The sequence below is a fragment of the Falco rusticolus genome, chromosome 17 (assembly GCF_015220075.1).
Source record: "Falco rusticolus isolate bFalRus1 chromosome 17, bFalRus1.pri, whole genome shotgun sequence".
NCBI lineage: Eukaryota > Metazoa > Chordata > Aves > Falconiformes > Falconidae > Falco > Falco rusticolus.
In genome coordinates, this window is record NC_051203.1 from 2299543 (window position 1) to 2306530 (window position 6988).

Sequence of the window (6988 nt, forward strand, 5' to 3'; positions counted from 1 at the left end):
CAGGACATGTACAGACCCCCATAGCGCCAGATGAGAAGAGCTCAAATTAATTTTACAGCATAGCATCCCAACACTCTGCTGTGCGTTCAGCTCAGCAAACCGTTCAGATCCTCTGAAATTCAAACAGTACTTAACACATCTGCTTGCACCGTTCACATACTAAGTCCACACCACCCAAGGAGTTCTCCTCTGTTCTTTTGCCTCTGTGGCTTTTCTTTTATATCCCCAATAGCACACAAAATGTGCTGGATGTTTTCCAGGTGGAAAGGAAAGCACTGTTCCTGTCCTATGAAAGCAGTTCCCAATTTTCTTTTGTTGCTGAGCTCCATATGAGAAAACTAGCAGTGCTCCCTCAGTCCAGGAGACTGCTTGCTCCTCCAAGTTTCCCACCTCAGGGCTGCCACCATTCTTCCTTTCCCACACTGTGGATGCAGAAGGTCCCATAGTGAAAAATCACCCTCCAGCTTTGCCTTCCCTTCTCTCACAGATGTAGCTGTTCCTTACAGCCCTCTCCAGACAGTGCACTGGATGGACTGTGTCCTTCCCAACACGCAAAATGGGTCACAAAAGCCCAAACAGAACCAGAAGATGAACAGAGCAACGCAGCTAGATGTGCATCCCTTCTGCTCTTTGGTGGGATCCATGAGGAAGTGAAAGGGAATGAGCACAGGAACAAGCAGCACGGATCCAGACAGACTCGATAGCTCTGGCTCAGCGTTAGTCCCTCTGGAGCCACAACCCACGTTCACAGACCTGAGCTGGTTCTGCACGGAGGATCCACAGGGGATTGAGCAGGAAAGCTGCAAGACAGCTCCTAGACCGCACCAGGAACTGTGCAATGGTATTTGCTCCAGCCTTAACAAAAAACCCAAGCCAGCTCTGCCCTCGCAAACTGCTAATCAGCAACCCAGATAATTATTTGAGAGTCAGCTCCTGGCATTAAGGAGGTGCCTGTCAAGGGGGAGCGGAGAAGAAGCCTGGAGCCGGAGAGATGACCTGGGGGAGGATGGAGACATGGCGGCAGGAGCCAGGCGATCTGAGGGTGAAGGAGGGAGGCAGCGAAGAGGGAAAGCAGAGAGGAAGCCAAGTGAGTAATACAAGCGAGAAGGGCAGTGTCGGGATGGGAACATGAGTTATGGGAAGAAATGGGCTGAGGCTGAAACACGCTGGAGAGGAGACAAAGAAAAGCAAATGTAAAATCTCCCCGAGAAGATAAGCCAGCCCAGAGCTTATCTGTTGCTACACAGAGGCCTGAAGCAGCAACTCACCCTTATTTAGAGCAAACCACACTTCCAGCCCCTTTCTGTGGGACCCGCAGACAAGAAAACATAGTACAAACCCATAATTTGTACTTAGCCATTGCATTATTTCTGCTCTGTGAAGGACATGGCTCAGAAACCCTCAATCATGTGAGTCAAAGCAATCAGCACCTCGCAGGACCAGGACCTACAAGAAGCCCCACGCTTATTCCAGAAAGAAGTAACGATTCCAGGAGCAACACTTTTTCCTGAAAAAAGTACCAGTTCTGTGAACCACGAGATTAAGCCGTGACACACGTGTCCTAAGAAACAAAACAGGCTTTAAGAAAAGTTTCCAAACTCTCTTTTGCATCCACAGAAAGAAGCTACAGGTACCACTTTCAGTACACACACCCACATCGATGGAGCCTGCAGGCACAGTTTAATTTCAGATGCAAAATAAGAGATGACAATTTCCACCTGCAAATATAGGTACCACAAATTTCAGGACCTTTGCCTTAAAACTCTCATCAGCCACTTGATCAGCAGACTGCAGACACCCAGCTCCACTTGTCCCAGCTGAGCCCCAAGGGCTTCAATCAGCAGGAAAAAAGGATTTTAAAATAAGGGTATAAAAGCAATTTGATCATCAAATGAAAAACCTAGAAAATCTTGCTGGCAAGCAGCTCTCTTACAACTCAGGCAGGTACGAGCAATGAAGAAACCGGAGGCAAAAAGATATATGAGCAAAAAGATATTGGAGAATAAAGTAATTAGCATGAGCTGACCACACATAATTAGTATTGTGTTCAGGAAAAATGAAGCACTAGCCAACTGCTGGGAGTGCTGAGGGACGAGCCATCTGCAGCAAAACAAGCACCTGAAGGAAGGGTTACTTTACCTGTTGAAAAATGGTGCTGAAACAATCAGTATATTGTCTAAAGAAATTACCCAAAGTGGGTTTTCCATTGCAGCAATCGACTGCCATAAAACAACCCATCTGTAAAACACACAATTACTTAGCGCTATGTAGAAGCATCTAAAAACGGCGTGGAAATTGCTGCCAGCAAAGAGCTGAGTGCCTGGGATAAGACATGCACCTGGTTATTAGGAGAGACACAGCTACCCACCTCCAAAATACCTTGAAAGCACCGATGAAATGAACTGGGACACACTGAGCTGAACATTGCAACCTTGTCTGCAACAACAGAAAGTTCTAAGCGGCAATCTAGGAATGTTTTTATCTTCTTGGCACACTTGAAAACACCTCCCAGCCACGGATAACAAAGAATCCCTCTGCAAACAGCACCCACGCATGCTGTAACGCTAAAAAGACTTGACTTCAGTGGGGTTAACTGCTATTTCAGCCCATGCTGATTCTTTGTCCCACCATGGACAAAGGTTGCTGATGTGAAAGCAGAAAGTTCAGTCAGTCACCCTCTCGCCGTCACCACAGCCTGCTCAAGGCTTTCCAAAAACCTCCCATCATCCAGTTCCGCTGGGTATTGCGCCAGGAGCAGGGGGTGAGGTTCCTAGAGAGCACAAATGAGCAAACAACGTGGCTACAATGCACAAAGCCACTGGGGATGAACTTAATTCTACCCCAGGAGTTTGCTCCGGAGTGGTTCAATTCTCCTGAGCAGCAGCTTTCATGTCTGTGGGCCAGAGATGCCTGGGGGGCTGCACAAGGCGACTAAAAAACCAAGCTCGACATCAGGAGACTTAAATTCACTACAAAGGGGTCAAAAGTGCCACTGAAAAAAACCTGAGAGATCCACATATTGAACAACATCACAATAGAGGCCCCTATTATGCACGCAACCCGAAAAAAACAGCAGAAGCAGATCCTCTAAGGGGCAGGCTAAACATTTTATTTACACCCATGCAATGCTGCGCTGGCCATTTCCAAGGGTCAGAGGCACCCTCTACACCACCAAAGACCTCAGTCTCCTTCCCACCCCTCCCTCCCATGGCAGTCCTTCTTTCCAGCCTTTCCACGCTGAACAACCAAAGATTTTCCTTCCAGCACCAGGTTTCTTTGCTGACCTGCAGAGGACACAAGGCTGGAGCTCAAGGCTGCTGGGGGAGTTTCCTGGCCCCTTCCAGCATGGCTTGGGGATCCCAGTGAAGAGCTACGTCGCTCAGCGATGAAGAACTTCAGTGATATGCAGCAAGGAGGAGGTCACCTGGACCTTGGTGGGCAGCAGCAGATGGGAACAACGTGGTTCTTGTTCCACCGGAGCGCCGTGATTATTGGCAGTGGCTTCAGCTCATACAGCCCCAAACAGGCTGGGGTTTGATGTTACCAAGCTTTGGAACATCAACCACAAGGTCTGGAGACGTACCCTCACGTCCCTGTCCCACGCTCGCAGCCACCTGTTGCTGTTTGCTGGGATTTAAATCCCATTCCTGCACAGCGAGGAACAGATGCCTACGGAGCTATTTAAGAAACGCATCCATAAAATAAAAGCAATGGATGCCAGAGGAAAGAAACAGCCTGGAACAGTCACAGCCCCCTTTCCACCTTTGTTCTGCCAACCAACAAAACTGCTGCCCTCACCGATGTCCCTCCACGTTCCCACCGCATCTGTGCTTGCCATGGGCCCATATTCCCCTCGTGTGCCCGACGAGGGTTTACACTCCTCACGCCTGCGATGACACCTACAATGAAGCGCGTCTGTGCTCCGAGCTGCCTGTCCCTGCGATGCAGAGATCGATGCGGAGACCCTTACCGACCCCCTGGCACTCCTGTAACCAAGCCGAGCTGACGGGGGATGCCCCAAGCCATGGGAGAGGACCTCCCTCTGGAGCGGGAGGGTCGAGGCGTCATGTCGGGCTGCGGAGGAAGTTTAAGGTAAAGCCTGGGCTCAGCAAGAGGTGGTGTGTGCCATGAGCTGTGCCCGGCCTCAGCAGCGCTCTGAGGGGACCATGGCACGTCATGAGCTGTGCCCGGCCTCAGCAGCGCTCTGAGGGGACCGTGGCACATCATGAGCTGTGCTCAGCCTCAGCAGCGCTCTGAGGGGACCATGGCACGTCATGAGCTGTGCCCGGCCTCAGCAGCGCTCTGAGGGGACCATGGCACGTCATGAGCTGTGCCCGGCCTCAGCAGCGCTCTGAGGGGACCGTGGCACATCATGAGCTGTGCTCAGCCTCAGCAGCGCTCTGAGGGGACCATGGCACGTCATGAGCTGTGCCCGGCCTCAGCAGCGCTCTGAGGGGACCGTGGCACATCATGAGCTGTGCTCAGCCTCAGCAGCGCTCTGAGGGGACCATGGCACGTCATGAGCTGTGCTCAGCCTCAGCAGCGCTCTGACCATGGCAGGTCATGAGCTGTGCCCAGCCTCAGCAGCGCTCTGAGGGGACCGTGGCACGCCATGAGCTGTGACAGATGCCAGCCGGGAGCTCCTCTCAGGAGCTCCCCTGTGCAGCGAGAGCCACATAGTCCCTGCAGGGACCCCCAGTAGCAGCCAGCGATCTGGGTCAAGACATAGCAGGGACCTGGACAGAAATAAAGCCACCCCCGGGGGCGTGGGGAAGGCACGGCGGCCCTCAGCACCTGGCCCTGCCAGGCGAGCCCACCGCCCCGGGGCGCGAAAAGAGTCCCCAAGGAGAGAGGGACTAGGGCGGCGCAGAGCGAGAGAGCGCGCAGGCAGCGCCACGCGGCTATTGGCTATCGCCGCCGCCCATCCCAGCCCCACCACCAATAGCAACGCGAGGCTTTGCGGGTCTACCGCGGGGTGCTCTCGGCCCCGCCTGGGCCAATAGCGTGGGAGAAGGTGGGCGGGGCCCCCACGGGCGCCGCGGAGGGGGGGCCCCAAGATGGCGGCAAGGGGGGGGCCCGGTTGACACGGCGCTGCCCGTTCCCCCTCCGCAGCCGCTCGCCGCCGCCGCCCCCTCCGCGGCGAGGGGTCGCGGGCCGCTCCCGCCGCACCGGCACCGAGCAGGGCCGCGGGGAAGGCCCGCAGGCTGCGGTGCACCGGGCTGCCCCGGCTCCTTCCCTCCCGCCCGGTCACCTTCCCGCGACCCCGGCGCGGGGGTGTGTGAGGGAGGAGAGACCCCCTGAGGGAAGGGTGTCGCGGCCTCCCGCGCAGCGCTTTACCTGGCCGCCTCAGGCGCCGCCGCCGCGGCGCTCTCCACCGTTGCTGCCGCCTCCTTTTGGGTTGTTTTTTGTTGTTGTTGTTGTTTTTTTGTTGTTGTTGTTTTCAGGGTTTGGGGATTTTTTTTTTCTTTTTTTTTTTTTTAAATCCTCTCCGCCTCCCCCTCCCCTCCCCCCTGGGGCGGACGGGCTCACCCAGCCGGCGGCGGGAGGGGAGGGCACAAGATGTCGGCTCCGTCCGCTCCGGCTACCGCCGCCTCCTCAGCGCCGCCTCCTCATGCCGCTGCCGCCGCTGCTCCCGCCGCTGCCGCTCCGGCCCCGGTGCCGCTTCGCCCCCCACCACCCTCACCTCCCCCCGGGCCCCCCCCCCGCCGCTCTCGGTGCTGTGTGGAGGCGAAGGGGGGGGGGGGGGGGGGGGGAGCAGGGGACACACGCACAAGATGGAGGCGGCGGTGGCGGCGGCGGAGCCCGGCCGAGCGGCGAGGAGAGGCGGCAGCCAGCGGGCAGGCGGGGGAGGGGGCTGCCGCGCTTCGCTCCCCCCCGCGGGCAGGGACCGCCCGCCCCTCCCCGGTCCCTTCCCACCCCCGGGCCGAGCCGAGCGGAGCGGGAGGCCCCGGGGGCTGCGGGGTGACGGCGGGGGGGGGGGTGGGGTGTGGGTTGGGGGGTCCCTCGTGGCTGGGGGGGGCGCGCCACGTGCCCGGCGGGGGTCTGCTTCTAGCTGCGGGCCCCCCATTCCGCGGGGTTGGGGTGCACCCGTGGGGGTCCCGTCCTTAGCCCCCCGGCCGCTCGGGGTGATCGGGCTGGCTTCCAGCCCCAGGTGCGTTGGGGTGCCTGCATCCTGCACCCGCTTTATTTGCAGGAGGGCTAGGGTCCTGACCCCCAGGGACCCCTCGGCCTTGTCTCTGCGCCGCTAGCCCAACGGGCAACAACCACCGAGCTACGGGAATGGGAATATCTCATATTTATTCTTTAGCCTGATCCTACAGGTCCAGATGGGCTTCCCAGCGCGCAGAGGTGTGATGGGTGAGGGACAGCGGGCGAGGAGCCAGCGAGGAAGAAGTTACACTTGCAGCTGAGCGAAGTGGTGGGATAGGAACTACAGAGGCTCCTACACTTACTTTTTATAGAGCATACCGCATACTCAGGCATATGCACGCTCCACCTTCCACCGAGATGGTGTTCCGAGATTGTGCAGGGTATTGTGTAATATTACCACCTGAATTTACAGAATTAACTGAATTGTTTTCAAAAGGAAAAAAAAAAAAAGCATGCTATTTTTCCCTCATTTACTGTCCAACTAGAGATCTTTTGTCTCTTAATGTATATTAACAAGCAGCTGGTCTATGACAAGTCCATTGCAGAGTGCTGGGGTGGGACCTCATCTTCCTGAAGCCTTAAAGCATCGAAAAACACGTTACTGCTGAACAGGCTTACATGCCAACCTCTACCTACTCCTTTCTGCGTATACTTTTTAAAGAACCTACTGTTAATGTATCTGAACTCAAAAATAAGTAATAATATATTCTGTTCTCATCCTGCATAAAAAAAATAACCTATCAAAGATTTTCTGTACCATCTCTCAGGATCTCGCCTCACCCTGAAAGAACAACATGCAACAGCATGGTCCTGTCCATGAAGGATTGAAAAAAAAATA

General features: G+C 55.6%; 1 protein-coding gene across 8 annotated transcripts in view; it reads right to left on the minus strand.

Annotated features, from left to right (window-relative positions):
- Positions 1-6988, minus strand: part of BRPF3 (bromodomain and PHD finger containing 3) — a 34855-nt gene that overhangs the window by 24057 nt on the left and 3810 nt on the right. Inside the window, exons 1-2 of one of the 8 annotated variants that reach the window (XM_037410517.1) lie at positions 5338-5641; positions 3904-4074 (exon numbers count right to left, since the gene is read on the minus strand). The exons of 1 other annotated variant lie outside the window; for it this stretch is intronic. The gene's annotated coding sequence lies outside the window, so the exon portion shown is untranslated. Of the gene's footprint in view, positions 1-753; positions 1216-1268; positions 2257-2368; positions 2740-3284; positions 4075-5337; positions 5642-6988 lie in introns of those variants that run through there. 6 more of the 8 variants (XM_037410516.1, XM_037410513.1, XM_037410520.1 and 3 more) reach the window with 6 other exon arrangements.